At 44.9% G+C, this 18,667-nt stretch overlaps 3 long non-coding RNA genes across 5 annotated transcripts in view; 1 reads left to right on the plus strand and 2 right to left on the minus strand.

Annotated features, from left to right (window-relative positions):
* LOC115943443 (uncharacterized) overlaps positions 1-18,667 on the minus strand; it is a 44,837-nt gene that overhangs the window by 16,489 nt on the left and 9,681 nt on the right. For both annotated transcript variants that reach the window (XR_014143694.1, XR_014143693.1), the window contains exon 4: positions 4,336-4,428. This is a non-coding gene — a long non-coding RNA (uncharacterized LOC115943443). The remainder of the gene's footprint in view (positions 1-4,335; positions 4,429-18,667) is intronic.
* On the minus strand, positions 11,126-14,845 carry LOC115943439 (uncharacterized). 2 transcript variants are annotated; one of them, XR_014143692.1, is made up of 3 exons: positions 14,727-14,845; positions 12,956-13,481; positions 11,126-12,617 (listed from the first exon to the last, which is right to left on the minus strand). It is a non-coding gene; the product is annotated as an uncharacterized LOC115943439 (long non-coding RNA). The 2 variants fall into 2 exon arrangements; XR_014143691.1 differs by having other exon boundaries at positions 12,956-13,191; positions 14,727-14,839.
* LOC145720609 (uncharacterized) lies at positions 13,482-14,845 on the plus strand. Its single transcript, XR_014143695.1, has 4 exons — positions 13,482-13,618; positions 13,863-13,926; positions 14,113-14,280; positions 14,739-14,845. It is a non-coding gene; the product is annotated as an uncharacterized LOC145720609 (long non-coding RNA).

The following is an 18,667-nucleotide window of genomic DNA, read 5'->3' on the forward strand; positions in this document are numbered from 1 at the left end:
AAGATCTTGGTGACAAGATTAGGCAAAGATTTCTTAGATGTGACACCAAAAGCGCAGTCTATAAAAGGAAAGGTTGATAAATTGGATTTCATCAAAATTAAAAATTCTGCTCTTTGAAAGACGCTATTAAGAGAATGAAAACCCAAGTCACAGGCTAGAAAAAGATATTTGCAAAGTCTGTATCTGATAAAAGACCGGCATCCGGAATACATAATGAACTCTCAAAACTCAGTCGTAAGAAAACAAATGACCCAGTTAAAAAATAGGCAAAAAGATCTGAGCAGACATGTCATCTAAAACAAGATCTATGGACGGCAATGCTACTCAACATCATTAGGGAGATGCAAATTAACAGCACGACGCTATGCCACGACATTCCTACTGGGATGGCTACAATCAAAAAGCTCAACTATTCCAAGTATTGGCAAAGATGCAAAGGAGACAGAACTCTCATAGACCGCCGGTGATGGTGCAACATGGTACAGCCATTTTGGGGAAAGTTTGGCAATTTTTAAAAGGTTAAACCTTTTAAATCACCTTCCATATGATCCAGCCATTTCAATTCTATGTATTTTCCCGAACAAAAAGAAAGCATATGTCTACAGGAAGACTTGTGCATGCATGTTTATAGCAGCTCTATTCCGAATCTCAAACAATTGTAAGCCAAAAAATTGATTAAATCTGGTGAAAAAGGAGAAAAAACCCCACTATGGTTAAAAACAATAACTCAGAACCAACTAAAATCCAGGTCAGGGTTTTGAAATCCCTATTTTAGGGCATTCCATTCCAATAACTAAGAGATTAAACCCCCACTGGAAAACGATAGGGACCCTCACAATCATCAGAAAAGCTATTACAATTATTTTCCTACGCTTAAAATAAAATAACATGGATAAGACAGTAAACAAAGACAATCTGGTAATCACGTTGTATCATTAATCAATGAAAACTTCTTTTTTATTAGAAAGAAAACTAAACAGGCCTTCCAGAGTCCTTTTGCAGGTGAATGGAGGGACTCTGGCGAACGCATACCATGTAATACTACTATTGAGGGCGCCTGGGTGGCTCAGTCGTTAAGCGTCTGCCTTCGGCTCAGGTCATGATCCCAGGGTCCTGGGATCGAGCCTCGCATAAGGCTCCCTACTCCACAGGGAAGCCTGCTTCTCCCTCTCCCACTCCCCCTGCTTGTGTTCCCTCTCTCGCTGTGTCTCTCTCTGTCAAATAAAATCTTTAAAAAAAAAAAAAATACTACTATTGAAATACACCACCACCTGGATTAATCTCCAGATAATTAAACAAAGTGAAAGCAGTTAGACAAAAAAGAATGCATGCTATATGATTCCATTTATATAAAACTCTAGAAGTGGCAGATTAATCTCTAGTGACAGAAAGCAGATGCAGTGGTGGCCCGGAAAATGGGGAAGGAGAAGGGAAGGACAGAAAGAGTACAAGGGAGCTCAGGGAAACTTATTCAAGATGACAGGTATGTTCATTATCTTGATTGTGTTGATGGTTTTATGAGTGTAGAGAGATGTCAACATTTATCAGATTGTACACTTAAAGTATGTACAGTTTATTGGATGTGAGTTATCCCTCAGTTAAGCTGTGAAAAAGAAAACAAGCAGACTCGCTTTACATGGTGATTTTTAAAAAATCGGGGCCCGTTACCTTTTGCGAATGGAGGGATTAAAATCACAGCGCAGTTATGATTGAACCATGTACTGTCGGCTAGGGCTGCCATGAGAAAGAAGCACAGACTGGGTGGCTTAAGCAACAGAGATTTATTGCCTTACAGCTCCGGAGGCTAGACGTCCAAGATCAAGGTGTCAACAGGGTTGGTTGCTTCCAAGACCTGTCTCCTTGACTTATAGATGGCCACCGATATGGTCTTCCCTCTGTCCATGCACCTGTGTCATGGGATTAGGTCCCACCCAAAAGGCTTCCTTCTAACTTAATCACCTCTTTAAAATCTCTGTCTCCAAATACAGTCATATTCTGAGGGGTTGGGGGTTGGGATTTCAACATGAGGGAGGTGGCACAATTCAGCCCATAATAAACACTGTTTTCCATTTATGTTACAGCACTTACCACACCGTTTATTTAGATGTAGCCTAATTTCTTTGAGAATATTCTAGTGATGTGAATTGCATGATTAATAGAAGAGAGAATTTCTTGAATTAGCAGTTCTACTGAACTACCAAAAGCTGTGCCTGAGTCCCTAAAAACCCCCCAGACAGACGAGGTAAACTGGCAGAAGGAAACGTGATCTTTTGTGAGATGGTTGGGAAGGAACACGGTTGGAGACATAAAGGAAGGCCTGGAAGTTATTCGTTCAAATAACAGGCAATCGGAACAGGAAAAGAGGCAGGATCACGAAGGAGCTTTTTCTTTATCCTCAGGTCCTGTCTTACCATCAGCCGGCTTGGGTGGACCCAAATGGACTGCAGGGTCACCCCGACCCCCAAAGGCAAGTCCTGACTTTACAATTTAAACAAATGGCCAAGTTTGCAAGCAGAGCTCCTTCCTTGCTATGGGGCCAAACCGGAAGCTGCTGCCTTTGTGAACCCCCCCTTTCTGTTGATGCCAAGGGCAGGAAATTCAAGCCAGAGTTAGGCCGGTGGGCGATCAGGTGTGATGTAAAGCAGGATGCTCATCGGACAACCACCTGCTGAGTGGGGCCCAAGTGTGGGCCTTTGAAAAGCCCCAAGTGGCTAGTTCACACACTGACTTGCAAGTGTTTTTGTTCAGATAATCAAACAAGGCTCAATTTAGAATTTGCATGGGTTTCTAATTCCAAAGCTTTCTTGCTGTGCCTGTGATGGCCACTTCCTCTATGGGCTGGGACCCTTGGACTTGCATGTGGAATGGAGGGGGCTGGGCCTCGGGGGAGTCCTGGGAAAGGAACAAGTGTCTTCTCCTGGGCTTGAGCCAAACTGCTTGTAAAGTGATAACGTGGTCAAGAGATAAACAGCATCCTTTTGGCCGTTAGGTACGCACCTTTACCTTGTACTACAACTAAAAGAATCCTAGTTATTTTCCAAAGTTTTCTTTAAAAGAAAAGGTAAATTATGTGCATTTAGTTAAATGTTTGACCATCTTTCCATACTTTACTGAAATACTGACGTGGATGATTAGGAGGCTTAGAGGACACACCCGTGCCATCAATTTGGGCAAGTCATGGTGCCCTCTGAGGCCTCTCTTCACGAGGAACCGTTCTTTGATTTCTATTTAAACCCGACAGAGCAAATTAGGAGGTAGAAACCTACCTGGTGTTTGAGCTGGACACGAGATCAAGCGGACAACTACAGGGTTATGATTATTAAGGATTATTATTTTATTAATAATTATTATGGTGACCATTTATTGAAGAGCTACTATGTACCAAGCACTATTCTAGACTATAATCTACATGATTTCATTCTCACCATGTTAAGAAGTAGATAATAATATTCACCATTTTACATTAAGAAAATGAGGCTCAGGGAAATTCCTTGCCCAGGGACCCACAAATCTTAAGCAGCGAAGTTGGATTCGGACTTAGATTCGTCTGATTTCAAAGCCCATCCTGTTTTCACCACCTCTCGCTTTTCTGGAAGACGGCTCTAAAATATATTTTGGACTGTACTTGAGTGTTATTTGGTGAGTTATCTTCGTATGTCTATTTAGATTGTAGCCTCCTTAGTAAGAAAAGATTGAGTCCTCTTCTGGCTTTTGCTTAGCAGAATACACAAATTTCATACATTCAGAATGTTACTTAAGAGTCTGTACCTGACCTTCATCAGAGTAGTGTGCCAACGTCAAGCTCCTGGTTTTGACAATGTACTGTTGTCTATAAGACTATTGTTGGGGGAAGCTGAGCAAAGGCCACATGGGAACCCTCTGTACTATTTTTTTGGAACTTTTCATGAGTCTTACACTAGTTCAGAATAAAAGGTTTTTTAATGTTATTTCATAATGATCATAAAGGGCACCGTGCTGGTATAGTACAAACAAAATTAGGCAAGTCAGGTCCCAGGTTCGAAAGCTGTTCTTCCCTACTAGTTATGTGGCTTTGTACAAGTCATCTGTCCCCAACTGAGGCCCAGCAAACGTGGTATTCCAAGTCCCATTTTAGCATTAAGAGTTATGATTTCCGATATTTAAAAAAATACATTCTAGACTTCCTTTTTAGGATGCAAGAGTGAATATCACATCTAACTTGCTTCCTCCCAAAATACACTAAAACTACAGTAAAGAGATTGTTTACAAACACACCCCACACAGGCAGGCGGGACAGGAGAGGAAAAAACAGCAACAACATATGAGAAGCTAGGAAGCAGGTGATAAAGGACTTACCGGCCTTGAGTTGGCAGTAGATAAAGCGAAGAATGAGCTTGTTTCACACTAGAGAATCTTCAAAAAAACTCAGGAACCAACAGCACCAGGTACCTTTGGAAATGGAGGCACAAACAGGGTGGCTAAAATAGGACTGGGTGAAAGCCCCCAGAGACACAGGTCTCTAGCTTCCTGCCCCCACTCTGTACACGGGGAGACTACTTTTACCCCATCTAACCATAGCTTAGAGATTTCACCCTCCTAAGAGTGTAAAATAGAAGTCTGTGGACTGGGAACTTGGACGCACTGTGTCAAAACCAAGAAGATCAAATGACAGTATACACAATGAGTGCCAGGTGCTGAGACCCCCGGCTCTCCTTCCCCAACTTAGCTCCCAGAACTTTGGCCACCAGACGTTAAGCTTCCAAGCAGGAGACTAAAGTTCTGCACCGGAGAATCTGACCAGTCCCAGAGAAACCACCCAAAGATACTGAAATTAGGGAATGTTCAACAAATAGTCCACCAGCCAGCTCACCCCACAGTGAAGCTCACAGTCAGCAAACCCCTGCCTTAACCTCAGAGCTTCCAAGTTAGCTTGTTTGTTCTCAACTCTATCATGGACATAGCTGTACCACAAACAGAAAAAAAAGGCAACCTGGAGTCTATGCAGGGAGAAGAAAACTTTCCCCCAAATCATTAATGTCCTCAAAGAGATGACAGAAGATCAAAGCAAGAAGACTGGAATGCTATAAAAAAAAAAAAGGAGAGGGGCGCCTGGGTGGCTCAGTCGGTCTGACTCTTGATTTCGGCTCAGGTCATGATCTCAGGGTTGTGAGATCGAGCCCCACATCAAGCTCTGTGCTCAGTGGGGAGTCTGCTTGAGGATTCCCTCTCTCTCTCTCTCTGCCTCTCCCCTACCCCCACTCCCCCTCTCTCTAAAAAAAAAAGAAAGAGAAGAAACGTAGAGAACAACCGCCAAAAGAGCTCTTGGGAACTAAAAACAACTGCACAGATGACAAAATAAATAGAGAGACTAGAAAATAAAGATGATGGTAAGTATCCCAGAAACTATAGCAAAAAGACAAAGAGATGGAAAATGAAGGAGAAGAGGAAAGTAGAGGATGAGTCCAGGAAGTCTGACATTTAAATAATAGAAGAAATCTCAGAAAGAGAGAAGAGAGAAATAGAAGGAAAATCATGGACAAAATTATTCAAGTAGTTGTCCTAGAACAGGACATGCCATTCTAGAATGAAAGGGTCCTCCAAGTACCCAACACAATGGATGAAAATTGTCCAAGGACATCATTGGGCAATTTGTAACCACTGGGGACCCCCTGGGAACAAAAAATGATCCTAGGAGTTTCCATGAAGATGAAATAGATCAATTACAAGGATCAGGAAACACACTGACTTCAGACTTCTAAAAGCAAAAAGACAAAGGACAGAGGGTCTAGTCTGGGTACGATGGTGAACACACCCTCTGCCTGGACTCTCCCATGGATTGCCTTTATAAAACCTGGGCAGAACGACGCAGCATCTCTTCGGAGAATCCGAAAAGTAAATGGCGGCAGGCAGATGGAGAAAGGAGACCAGAATCCGGAGTACCACCAAACCAGCAGTATGAGCATCATTTTTTCTTCTGGAAGACCCAGCTTTGACTCAAGTCAGTGTGAAGCAATGGCAACAGACACCTGAGGTGCCTAATGAGTGGAGTATTATTCAACAATAAAAAGGAACAAATAATTGAATGGCTGACCCTTAGATGCATTTTCCTAAGTGAAATAAGCCAGATCCAAAAGACTATTACATAATTCCATTCATTGCACTTTCTGGAAAAGGCCACACTACAGGGACAGAAAGCAGATCAGTGACTGCCAGGGGATGAGGTTCAGGGAGGGGTTGACTGCGTGAGGGCAATTTTGTGGTAGAATTTTTCTGTGTCATGACTGGTGGTGGATATACAACTCTGTGCATTTGTCAAAACCCACAGTCTCTCTCTCTCAACAAATAAGATTTTTAAAAGGCGGCGGGAGGGGGGGTAAGCTGGGTGGCTCAGTCAGTTAAGTGGCTGCTTTAGGCTTAGGTCATGATCTCAGGGTCCCGGGATCGAGTGGGGAGTCTGCTTCTCCCTCTGCCCCGCCCCCAGCTCATGTACGCACTCTCTCTCTCTCAAACAAATAAAATCTTAAAAAAAAACCCCACAGACCTGTATACCACAAAGTGTGAAGATTGTTGTATGTAAATTTAAAAAACCAAATGAATCAGGGTATGGGAGGGAGCCCAAAAGGAATACACACCATAACAAATTAACCTAAGTGTATTACAAATTACTAACATAACCACACTGAAAGGGGTGAAGAAAAGAACTTTGGAACTTTGGGAAAACAGTTATTTTAACAGGAGACTGTAAGGCTTAAGACAAAAAGAATTCTACGCAAATACTGCATTCGTTACTCAGAAGACTGTGGGTTAGCAATTCTCAAATTACTTTATGCCCACACTAGGGTTGGACAGAACAGTAAATACGGTGTCGGTCATGAGAACCAGGCTTCCCACCGGCAGAGGACGAAGGTACAGATAGGGAAAGCAGAAAGGCTGGAGTAAACCCTGTGGTGCTGGGTTGGAATCGGGGCTATCGGTACAAACGCTCATGTTCTTTTAAATATGTATACAGTTCAATAGATAAAGAAATAAAAATATATGTGTATATACTTGCCTTATTATACATACATATATTTCCTAGCTCGGCCTGCTGAGAAGGCCTAGAAGCCATGACACCCCAAAAACAATGAGCCCACCTAGTGCCCAGATGTTGGTCTTTAAATACTATGATCCTTTAAAGGGCACCGGGGCTCCTTGAGAAGTGGCTGAGCCAGCTGAGAGAGCAGAGACATGAAGTATCTTGTGATTTCAGAAGGTAAGAAAGTGCCCAAAAAAGATGAAGGCACAGGATTCAAGGAACACAGGACCCAACCTGCAAGCGCTTCCAATGGCCAAAGCTGGAACAATCTGAGGTACAATAAAAATGATAATGTAATTAGATTATAGCCCATAGAATAAAATAAATACCCATGAGTTCATACTAATATAAACACATGAATGAATGAATGAATGAATGAATGAGGGGGAAAGGGGCAGCTCTTCCTTACGGAAGAATTCCAATTAACAATTGTAGAAGAAATGAGGAAAATACAGACTCGCCATTACAACGCCACAGAAATCATTGTTGTAGGCAAGATTCTCCAGCAGATGCCACAATTAATGGGCAGAAATTTGAGAAGAAACAGGACACTTATACAATCTAACAGTATCTCCCTCAAGATATTTATTAACTAAAAAAGGAAAAACAGTAACTTTACAGCAGAGAAACCCAGCCCCTTAGTCTAGCAATCAAGGTAAACATCACCACTTCTAGGAAAGTATCCACATCATGAATCCCTTGGTCTGATGCCCTGAGAAGTGTATATCACTTCTATGGTGTCCTTGCTAAAAATTCATGAGAAATCAACAGGCAAACCCAAGTGGGGGGATATTCTACAAAATAACTGACTGACTGGTTTTTTTTTTTTTCCAAGAGTGACAAAATCATGAACAACAAGGAAGGACTGAGGAATTGTCACAGATTGGAGGAAACTAAGGAGAAATAATTAAATGCAATGTGGGATCCTGGGAAGGGGGCATTAGTGAAAAAACTGGCAAACTCCTTATAAACCCATAGTTTATTTAATAGTATTAATTTCTTGGTTTTGATCACTGTACTATAATTATATAAGATGTAAACATTAGGGAAAGTTGGGTGAGGGGTATATGAAAATCCTCTGTACTATTTTTACTTTTCTGTAAGTCTAAAATTACTGCAAAATAAAAGTGTTTTTTTTTTTAAGTACATACTATGGGGCGCCTGGCTGCTCAGTCAGAAGAACATGTGACCCTTGATCTCAGGGTTGTGAGTCTCAAGCCCCATGTGGGGTATAGAGAGTACATATAAATAAATTTAAAAAAAAATAACTTTGGGGGTGCCTGGGTGGCTCAGTAGTTAAGTGCCTGACTCTTGATTTCAGCTCAAGTCATGATGTCAGGGTCCTGAGATCCAGCCCCAGATGGAGCCTTGCGTGGGACTCTGTGCTGGGCATGGAGCCTGCTTAAGATTCTCTCTTGCCCTCTCCCTCTGCCCCCCCCCAAAATAAATAAAAATAAAAAACTTAAAAAAAATACATACTATGTTAAAATGTCATTTTACATCCTCAGCTGACCTATCATAGCTAACTTCTAAGGTTTATTCAGTAATCACGTGGACTTACGGATGTAAGTTCCACCAGCGCTCAATCCTAATGGTGAATTCTGAGTTGGTGCCTGGGCCAGCTGCCTGGCCAATTCTCCTTGCTCATTTTTCTACATTGGTCAGTAGGTTTGGCTAGAATTCCAAGGCCTTGGGCTTTGCTGGACTAGAAAAAGTTAGAGGAAAGGGAAGCAAATAGCCCCCGGGATGGAACCGGCTTTCCTGTGTGCCTCTTTTTAAAAAAGTTTTTAAGGGGCACCTGGGTGGCTCAGTCGTTAAGCGTCTGCCTTTGGCTCAGGTCATGATCCCAGGGCCCTGGGATCGAGCCCCAAATGGGACTCCCTGCTCCCTGGGCAATCTGCTTCTCCCTCTGCCCCTCGCCCTGCTTGTGCTCTCTCTCTCTCGAATAAATAAAATATTTTAAAAGTAAATAAAAATTTTTTAAAGATTTATTTATTTATTTTAGAGAGAGAAAGAGAAAAAGCTCACGTGAGCAGGGGGCGGGGCAGAGGCAGAGGGAGACAAGCAGACTCCCCGCTGAGCCAGGAGCCCAACACGGGGCTACGGGGCTCGATTCCCAGGACACTGAGATCCCTTCCTGAGCCGAAATCACAAGTCAGACGCTCAACTCACTGCGCCACCCAGGAGCCCCATTCCTGTGCATGTCTAGGCTGCTTTCAGCTCCCGCTCTGCAGAGCTCCAACCTCCAAGGAAGTTACTCTTTCCTTGTGTCCGAAAGATTGCAAAAGGATCTAGTCTTGGTTGTAACTATACCATCTGTTCGTGCCCTCGGAATTGTAAGACCGATCCCCACGTTTACAGATCTGTGCTTACACATCACATGTGCGGGGCAATAACGACAGGCTGCCAGGCAGTTGCAAGATTCTTCATGTTCAGAAGCTCCTCCATGTAGAAGCAGGTCAGGTCCTGAAAGGCTGTTCTGACCGCACTTTGTCATCCCAGTTACCTAGGAGGGGTTTCCACCGGCAGCCCTCAGATTGATGTCCATCAAACCAGGAGTGTTTTAAACTCAAGCCCATGCTCCTCCTCCTCACTGATATATGTTGTCTCGGGCGTGTTTCCCCCGATAAATTTGGGTCTTTTTTCTGCACTGAAAACACATTGAGAGAGAGAGTATCTGCAAATATTGTAAGACTCTCTTTAACTTCATCTCCACCAGCCCGCTGTACTTTGAAGTCAGGCCCACTCAAAGGGGGCCTTGTACAGAGGAAACATCCATGGCCTCCAGCACGCACGCCATCACTCCAACCTCTGTGTCTTCAAACTCCTGGCATGCTCCTGACAGAGGCTGGTAGACTCTTTGTTGATGTGAGCCTCCGAGCTGTGACACTCCGAACCCTTTCGTTTCTGTCTATTGCTTGTCCTATCTCTTGCTGATTATTGACCAAAGAAGCAAGGCAGCTTTTATATATTATACAATTACCCTTTGTCCTTTCGAACCTTCTCTAACGTTGACTCAGTTCATACACAAGGGCAACATTCATGATTTTTCACTGATTTCCTTTTTTTTTAATTATCTCGTTTGGAATTGAATATATATGTATATATATTAGTAATTATAGTATGTATTAGTATATATTATTATATTTTATATATAGTATACATTATTATATATATATTAGTATATATTAGTAAATCCTTGCATGGACAAGATGGGGTTAAAAATGTTTGCAAAACACCTCAAGCTCAGCATGAGCTGAGCAAGCACATTGTAGACCAAGAGGCTTATGGCCACGAATCCTGATAGGGTGGTGAGCAGAACTTTCTCAGGACAACAGAGCTTTGTTGATAACCATGGACGATCTCAAGGAGAGAGCATCTGCATTTCCCATAAAGAGCAAGAAGGATGTTCTTGGGGTTGTGAGTTCAAGCCCCATGTTGGGCGTGGAGCCTACTTAAAATAAAAAAATAAGGGCGCCTGGGTGGCTCAGTTGGTTAAGCAACTGCCTTCAGCTCAGGTCATGATCCTGGAGTCCCTGGATCGAGTCCCGCATCGGGTTCCCTGCTTGGCAGGGAGTCTGCTTCGTCCTCTGACCCTATCCCCTCTCATGTGTTCTCTCTCTCTCTCAAATAAATAAATAAAATCTTTAAAAAAATAAATAAATAAATAAATAAATAAAATTTAAAAAAAAAAGAGCAAGAAGGAGACTCTAAAGTTGCTACTTGGTACACTGTTTCCAGAATCAACCAAGCAGGAGGTTGACACAATTATCTGGAGAATCTGGGCAGAGACATACTTATCTACATTAAAACAAAACAATCATCATCATCATCAAAGATTGGTCCAGAAATTTAAAAGTGGGTTACATGGGTTAAGTACTTACTATGCATCAAGCACATGCATTATCTCACGGAATTCTTTAAACAACTCTACGATATGGATATTCTCATTCCCATATTGCAAATAAGGAAACCGAGACACGGGTAGGTAAAGTCACTTATCCAAAGTCCCACTGCTAATTAAGAGCAAAGCTGGGATTCAAACCAGGGTCACCAGAAACAGATTCTGCATTCACAGAACTCTTTTTTTTTTTTTTTTTAAGATTTTATTTATTTATTTGAGAGAGAGAGAATGAGAAAGAGAGCACATGAGAGGGGAGAGGGTCAGAGGGAGAAGCAGACTCCCTGCTGAGCAGGGAGCCCAATGCGGGACTCGATCCAGGGACTCCAAGATCATGACCTGAGCCGAAGGCAGTCGCTTAACCAACTGAGCCACCCAGGCGCCCTCTGACCACAGAACTCTTAACTACCCAGGTAACCACCTCAACGTCAGTTAGGCTAATTGACTGGAGAAATGAGCGCGCTTCTATCCTCAAAGGTTTTACCTTTTCCCTCACAATAGTCTCATGCAGGAGGGCTGGTGCTGTGAGCCCTGTGTCTATCTTAGAACATTCCCACTGTGAGTCACCGCCCCATGAGAGCCAAAAGCCACTCTGTCCCCTGCCCCCACACCTTAAGAATCAACACAACTGGAAGCTGTTGGTGGCCATCTGTTGACAGGGCTCAAGAAGTGGCTCTCAACCAGGGGCAATGTTGCCCCCTCCCCAGGGACATTTGGCAATGTGTGAAGATATTATTGATTACCACAGCTGGGGGGGGGGGTCGTTAGCGTTCCATAGCAGCCAAGGACGCTGCTAAACATCCTACAAGACACGAGCCAGCTCCCCCCACACCCCCACCCCCAGCCCACCCAGCTCCAATCCAGCTCCAGATGTCAGTGGTGTAGAAGGGGAGAGACCCCGAGCTAAAGGAGTCCGTAATGCTTTGGAGCCCCGGTCCCCAGCCTGGCCTGGGAGGAAAAAAATCACTGCTACCGCAGTCAGGAAACTGGATCAGATGGGTTCTCTCATCTGCAGGGGAGATGCTACCGCTTGCTTTTCCATCCAGCTAATTAGTGCACTTGCGGATTGTCTGAACTGACAGCCTCCTTTCCCCCATAAACAGCACGTTGGCAAGCCACTCCAAATTCAAAATACTGTCCTGACAAGCTAGGCAAGTGATTCAACAAGGTGACTCTTTTGGATGGGCAGCGTAAGGGCGGGTGGCACATTTCAGGGGCAAATCCCTAGAACATCAGCATCAGAGGGGAAGAGAGGAACTTTAAAGCTGGTCAAGGAATCCCGTTGGCTCCACTCCCTAATTATTTTAGCAGGCAGTGAGATCATGCTCTGCAAGAACGGACGCAAAGAAAGGGGAGCTATAACCGGATACTGCTGCAAATAAAGTCAGCTCCACCAGAGAAACTAAAACAAGACGTGTGCTGCATTCACTTCATGAAAAGTTTAAGGTCGGAGTTCCGTCACGAAAGAACCAGCCTGGGGAGTCAGCCAGCCCCGGTTCCGAGGTGCCGCTTGGAAATGCTGTCGCCAAGTGACTGCAGGCAGAAAGCCCTCTCCCTGTGCCTCCATGTCTCATCTGCAGAGCAGGACTCGTCGCAGCCACTCCACAGGGTCGTCCCGGGAAGTACAGGGTGTGATGCGTGTGACAAAAGCACTCGGTAGGGCTGGGCACGGAAAACACGCGGAATAAACATACATGGAATAAACATACACGGAATAAATGCCCTGGCCCAGCTCCTCCCCTCCTCCCTTCCCTCGCACGTGTGGAGAGGGCGATCGGTTTTCCCTGAGAGGCTGGTTGGGTGAAGGCAACGGGCGAGGGGCTGAGTCAGAGCCCAACAGAGGCTTTTTATTAATGGAATTTACTTTGACAAATCATGCCCACGAGATGTCCAGATAAGCAAGCTTGCCTCACACAAGAGGATCTTTGCTTCTGGGACCCAGAAAATGACTCCCTGAGATGTACGTATGATGCACCCAGGGTCACCAGAAACAGATTTACCTCGAAGCTGATGAAAAGGAATCTCCAAGCCTCTCACCCACGCAGGAGCCCCAGCAACACATTCATGGCCATTTGCTTTTGTAAACTTGGCGGTGGTAAGATACTCTGACCTTGATTGCTTTGATTGCTTAAGATCGCTGCCTCTTTCTACTCTGACTTCCTTTGGGCCACATTTCCCATCCTTTTGGATGACTTTGGAGCAGCCATGGGCATTTTTGGGATCTGGCTAAAAGGAACTGGAATCAGAGATACCTTTACTTTAGGTTAAGAGATTTTTATAAATTTATAAACCATATGGACAGTTTAGTTACTGCCGGCTGTTCTCAAGTAGGGAAGGTTTCCAGCAATATTGCTATGGCCCACTGGGCTGACCCACGCGGCGTGGAGATGCAAAGGCTCGGATCCAGAGGTCATATCGCAGTATGAGGGTGTCCTGCAGTGTCTGGCACGGGAGGTAGTGTGGGCCGGCGGAGGAAAATCAAGATGTGGGACAGACAGAGCCAGAACAGACTCATCAGAAGCTGGCCTGGAAAAATGTTTCCAACCATCAAGCTTGTACAACTATAGGCACATTTAAAATTGATAACTGGTCAGGATGAAATTTGAGACCGACTAAGAAACATGCCCCCCAAAAGAGAGGACAAAAAGGATATCAGAGATGTGGTAAGCGAATAATACATATTTTTCTGAATTTGGGGATACTTTAATACCTAATTTTGTACATGTAATTTTATATCCTCTTCAAAAGGGCCTCTTGGATTGTTAAGCTTCAGGCCCTACAAAACCTGGGCCCATCCCTTAAAGTCACATACTTTTATCTTTTTCAAGAGGGTAGAGTGGGGGAAAAGGTGAGAACAGAGACAACTGAACTCCCTAACAAACTAAATTTCCTGAAATTATATTTCAGACAGTGAACCTGGAAAACTGGAAATTCCTTACATATCTGTTCTTTCTGAAAAGATTGAAATGAAGTAAGTATATAAGTCTCCACACTATATTGGTGGATTTTCTCGCCAGGCTGAGTCCATATTGCATGGTGTTTTGGGGAAAGTACTTTTTTTAATCATGTGAAATAAAACACACCTAGCTTAAAAAAAAAAAAAAAAGCCAGTTTCTGCCAGTCTTTTATCTGTACTTTATCCATCCCTACCCTCCAGCAAGAGATTCTAAACTCTATTCACGCTCACTGTGGTCGCTTCTACACCCAAATCAAACAAACTCCGCCGGCTAATTACTTTTTGAAAGCACAAAGGAACGCAATACAAGTTGGAGAAAGTGAAAGAACTTCTTTCTAAATTCAAACGACTGAACAAGGAAACATTCAGGTAGGCAGAGCCCTTGCAGTTCTGTTCTTACCACAGGAAGACTTAAAGGAACCACATTCTGGAGGCTGGTTTTCATTTTAATGAAAACGCCAGAAGCGCCCACAAGCTCCCCCTGCCCTTGCCCACCCCACACCCCCTACCCGAACTCCGCCGACCCCTAGAAGGCACGAAGTTCACAAAGGGGAGCAAATGGAGCCTTCTGCTCATTTCAGAACCGTGTCCTCCATTACGCAAATGCCCGGGCCCCGCGCCCAGTCTGCCCGCCCCTCCCTCCGCGCGCCGCCCGGGATGCTCGGCCCCGCGGCTCCTCCGGGTTGGGGACAGGGGCTGACCCCGGGCAAGTTTGTCCAGTGGGAGCCGCACAACACCGGGGAGGACTTGGTGCCTCTTTCCCTTTCCTTGGAAAGCCCTTAGCACGCTCCAGACACCCCACCCACCATGTATACCTTCTCTTCTAGGGCTGCTGCTTTTACAAAAACAGAGCTCGGGTCTTTAAAACCTGCATTTTCTCCCTGGGAGTAAGCATTGGTTAATGACTGCCAGCCGGTCTCTGGGTCTCGGCACCATGTGACCGGGCCACGTGACTTGGAGCCGGCTGTGGTTGTTCCTTGTATTTGAATAAAAAAGATCAAGCTTATTATTGCACTAAAAGCCTGCGGATCTCGTCAGTGCAACGTGATTCTCAGGCGGGTTACACAACACGCTGCAGCCCTGGGCTCCGGCTTCCAGCGCCCAGCCCGCCTGCCTTCCTGCCTGCCTGCCTCCGCCCGACGCGAGGAGCTGTTTTCTAAGGGACATAAAGCAAACATGGTTTTATGTTTTCCAAAGTGAGAGTCCATTTTCCCCTCGGAAAATGTGTGATGATCTTGAAAAATGAAGAGACCCAATTTCTCCGAGCCTTCTTATTAGGATCAGGTTAGGAGCCCTACTGCACGCACACAAATACAGGAAAAAAACAGGAGATCCACTCCTCTTTGCAACTGAAGATTCAGGATCGATTTGACCTTTGACTATTTCCCTGTCTCTCGTCTGATCTCCTGGAAAGTCTTCAAAATATACTCCTACTTACAAAAAAATGTAAACTAAAAGTGACATTTTTAAAATTTAAAATGTAAATGGCATGTTCATTTTGTGTCCCCCCCCAAGATTTCTAGAACACTGGCAGTTAAATTTTGATTCAGCACATCCTGCAAAGGAGAAAGCAGGGGGATTAGTCTGTTTATAGGTGGGAAGAGCTGGGTGTCCCTTTGCAGGTTAGGGTGTAGGTGGGCACAGCTATGCAAATATACGCAAATTTGCCTCAAAGGGGACCCCCCCCCCTTCCCATACCCAGAAAGTGACAGCCTTACCTAGCACATTGTAATACTCTCCCCCACTCCCCCCACCCCCCCGAAGGCCATAGAAGGCCTGCAATATTTTGCTTCCTCCTGTGTCTAAGGGTAGTGATGACTCAGGTACAGAAGGACCGGAGGGAATAATAACACTGGTTATCTCCAGTCCAAGGCCTTCTCTGAATGGAACTGCAAAGCGCTTCTCCGTGGCAGCTCCTTCTCCAGCAGTGTCTGTCTCTAGAACAGGAGGCCGGCCCATTCTCCAGCCCAGGCCAGATTTCAGCTGTGGATTCATTCATTCTACGAATACTGAGTGCCTCCCGGGCCTGGCACTGTTCCAGGTGCCGAGGAAGCAGCCGTGAACAAGGCAGCTGGATCCCGGGCTGCCGCGGGGCCTCACTCCAGTGAGGGAGAGTCATCTCCAAGGGGCCGAGCCCAGGAGGCCTGGCCTGGCCAGGAGGCGGGGCTGGGGGGCACAGCCCGTGGAACTCCCTTCTGCCTTCCAGCCATCACTCAGAGGACAGGGCCACTGAAGATTAATTAATTTTACCAGCTGATGCTTTGGAAACAGAGGAAAATCTTTGCGGGCAGATACAGGTGTGACCTTGTTTCTGAGACACCTTCCAGTGAGCCTGGAGGAATCCTTGCTCCCCGTTTCTGATCCTACACGGACAAGAGGCTTTGTGTAGACGGTTCCCTGCTGCCAGCAGCATGGCCAAAAATACAGCAGAGCTACTCGGGAGTGATCCCTCCTTGAGCTGTGACCGAGTCACTGCCAGAGTTCCGGCTGGAGCATCAGTACCTTCTGCTTCCCTGTTTCTCCACAGCACCCCGCCTCCTTCCGAGGACACCACAGCAGCTCGGGCAGGAGCTCCCCGAAAGGCCAGCCTGTCCACAGTGCCAGAGGGGTGAGATCCAGCCTTGGGCAGCCTTCCCAAGGACAGGACACCAATTCTGTTCTTCGATGACAGCCCAGTATGGGGCCTTCCCTCTTTCGACAAGCCCTGATGTGGATCAGAGAGTGAAAGTGTGTTCTAGAAATGGCCAAGCTTTTGACATCCTGAATAAGACCTGACCAGGGGACGAGAAGGGAGAGACAGAGGGAAAGAATGGAGCCATCACGTTCTTCCTGAAATCTTGATTGGATTTCGATGAACCAGTCCTTCAGTGGAGAGTCTCTCTATGGAACTCCATCCCACACCAAGGGAAAGGGAACACGGCAAGTTGAAACAAGAGTCAGAAACGCAGGCACAATGGTCTGGTCGCTGAGGATGGTCCTTTATACCAGGGCCTCACAGAAGGTCCTTGATAATCCACGTGTGATAAGCAGGATATTAGACCCTCTCCAGCCCAACCGCCACCACCCCTGACCTGTGCAAGTGGAAGGAGGGCCAGCTCAAGCTGGAGAAAGGAAGAGCATGGGCACAGGCTCTGGCCCTAGAACTCAAGGTATTTTGAACCAAATTTCTTCTCTTAGCCAATCTCAGTAATACTTCCCATAGTCCCTCGTTTTCCTGAGAGGAAGAGTAATTGCCATCTTCCTTCTGCAGGTGGGGAACCTAAGCAGAGGCATGCTAACACCCCCCAGCACTAAAAAGTCAAAGATACGGGACACGGGGATCAAAGATAAAGTTCACGTCTTCTCCAGGTTCGCCTCCTACGAGGATCTGCACTACCGTGATCATCAGAATGGTGCAGGCTCTACAGAGAACAATATGGCGGTTCCTCAAAAAATTAAACATAGAATTGCCATGTGATCCAGCAATTCCACTTCTGGGTCTATAGCCACAAGAATTGAAAGCAGGGACTCAAACAGATAGCTGTACACCCATGTTCATAGTGGCATTATTCATAATTGCCAAAAGGTGGAAACAACCCAAGTGTCCATGGATGAATGGATAAACAAAATGTGCTGTACACATACACTGGAATATTATTCGGCTTTAAAAAGGAAGGAAGTTCTGACTCATACTACAACACGGGTGAACCTTGAGGACATGATACTAAGTGAAATAAGCCCATCCCAAAATGACAAATACTGTATAATTCCAGTTACATGAGGTACCTAGAGGCACCAAATTCATAGAGGCAGAAAATAGAATGGTGGTTGTCAGGGGCTGGGTAGAGGGGAGAATGGTGAGTTAGTGTTCAAGGGGGACAGAGTTTCAGTTTGGGAAGAGGAAAAAATTCTGGAGATGGATGGTGGTGATTCACAACACAGAAGTGGAGTTAATGCAACGGAAGTGTATGCTTTCAAATGTTCTGATGTTAAATTTGATGGGGTGTATATTTTACCAAAATAAGAAAATTTCAAGGGTCCAGTATCACCTGCACATTTTTAGAGCTTCAGGTAATCTCAAAAATCTTTGCCCTGTGTATTGTGCCCTGTGGATCAGCAGGAGCTCTAGGAATTACCCACCGACCCTATCCCTTCTGATGTCCAAGGAGATGAAATTATGTTGATCGTCCTGCCATCTCTCCTGTCCTTTACCCTTGGTTCTGTGATGCCCATAGCTTGGAGAAGTGAGGGCTCCACCTCCATCAGACCATCCTCATCCTCCCCCAGTCCCTTCAGCCCACTGATCTGATTTGCTAGAAAGAGAATTAGTGGCATGGAAGAAGAAAGATAAAGGATTCAACTTTGTTGCCCAATCCATTTTCATTGCCTCCGATAGAAAATGTTCAAGATTTGGGATCAACTTTTTTGCCTGCACTAGTTAATTTTTTTCTCGCCTATTAATAGATTTTGCAGGTCATAGGACATACCTGATGGAGTGTTAGCAAAATAGTTGGGCTTTGAGGGATATGAGGGAAGAAGAGTGGGAGGAGAACATGCGAGGAGAGATTATAAACACCAAGTTTTAAATGTTCTCTGCCCTAGCTTTATGATTTAACATACAGTAGAATAGTGCATGTTCCTGGAAACCACAAAGAATATTCTATTCTTAAAATAAAAACAAAAACAAAGAAGAATATTCTATTCTTATATAAAGCTTGTACTTCATAATTCTAAGTTTGAAACAAGGTCCATTGAATTTCTAGAAAAGAAGGATAAT

The sequence above is a fragment of the Leptonychotes weddellii genome, chromosome 3, assembly GCF_054177405.1.
Source record: "Leptonychotes weddellii isolate Sample4059 chromosome 3, ASM5417740v2, whole genome shotgun sequence".
Taxonomy (NCBI): Eukaryota; Metazoa; Chordata; class Mammalia; order Carnivora; family Phocidae; genus Leptonychotes; species Leptonychotes weddellii.